The sequence below is a fragment of the Moschus berezovskii genome, chromosome 7, assembly GCF_049115385.1.
Source record: "Moschus berezovskii isolate FMDL1 chromosome 7, NW_MosBer_1.0, whole genome shotgun sequence".
Classification (NCBI taxonomy): Eukaryota; Metazoa; Chordata; class Mammalia; order Artiodactyla; family Moschidae; genus Moschus; species Moschus berezovskii.
This window is the reverse complement of record NC_142466.1, coordinates 96,323,920-96,325,273: the sequence shown is the minus strand read 5'-3', so window position 1 is coordinate 96,325,273 and position 1,354 is coordinate 96,323,920. Positions and strand designations below refer to the sequence as shown.

General features: G+C 43.4%; 1 pseudogene; it reads left to right on the top strand.

The window, feature by feature from the left end:
• Positions 1 to 359: 359 nt before the first annotated feature.
• LOC129557021 (large ribosomal subunit protein uL23 pseudogene) lies at positions 360 to 854 on the top strand (annotated as a pseudogene).
• Positions 855 to 1,354: the final 500 nt, after the last annotated feature.

Here is a 1,354-nt window from a genome sequence, read left to right as displayed (position 1 = left end):
GAACTGAAGCACGTGAATACTGAGATTGACCAAGATTGGGGTGCAATGAGACCTTTCTGTATTGAAAAGCCTCAGTGGGAGACACACAGAGAGAGAGAAAGAGAAGAAGTGAAGTGAAGTCGCTCTTTGCGACTTGAAGTCAACTTTGAAGTCGTGTCTGACTTTGCGACCCCGTGGACTGTAGCCTACCAGGCTCCTAAGCAGGTCACATATAAAGAATCAAGATCAGAAACACTGGAAAGTAGACTTCCCTAGAGCCATGCCCTCAAAATAGTGAGGGGTAATTACTTCTGATTAGACTTTTATACCCAGACAATCAACAAAGGTGAAGGTAGAGCAAAGACAGTTTTAGATATTCAAAGTCTCAAAAAAGCCTTTTCATGAAGATGGCGCTGAAGGCAAAGAAGGAAGCCCCTGCCTCTCCTAAAGCCGAAGCCAAAGCAAAGACTTTGAAGGCCGAGAAAGCAGTGTTGAAAGCCGCCCACAAAAAAAAAAGCAAGATCTGGACGTCACCCTTCTTCCTGTGGCCCAAAACACTACAGCTCAGGAGGCAGCCACAATATCCTCAGAAGAGCACTCCTAGGAGAAACAAACTTGATCACTGTGCCATCATCAAATTCCCCCTCACCACCAAGTCAGCCATGAAGAAAATAGAAGACAACAACACACTGGTATCCATTGTGGATGTCAAGGCCAAAAAGCACCAAATTAAACAGGCTGAGAAGAAGCTCCATGCCATTGTCATGGCTAAGGTGAATACCCTGACCAAGCCTGATGGAGAGCAGAAGGCATATCTTCAACTTGCTCCTGACTATGATGCTTCTGACATTACCAACAAAACTGGAATCATCTAAACTGAGTCACGCTGGCTAATTCCAAATGTAAAAGTTTTCACTATGTATAAAAAAAAAGTCTCAAAAAAAATTCTGCATTTTTCCTCAGGCAGCTACTATGAGATGCACTTTCCTTCACCCCTCAGGGCAATTATTTAAAAGAGGAAGCCCATAGGATGCAGGAAATGGGACCCAATCCAAGACAGAGGGGAAGGAAAATTCTGGGGTGATAGTGAGGGGACTTCCAAGATGGCCCTGCAAGAGCAGGCAGAAGGTGACAGGAGAATATGGTTCAGGAAAGCAAAACTGGGCACAGAGAGAGACAGTGCAGACTCCTGGTGGGACTTGGGGTACTACTCATGATAAGTACAAAGAATCTGAAACAAATTAAAAAGGCAACCTTTCAACTCCAAGGAATGTAAGAAATTGGTGCAGAAAAGGAAAAATAATTGCTGTGTATAATACATGGCTCAGTTCTCAGTAATATATGCATGATCAAAATAATGTAAACACTGAATGTT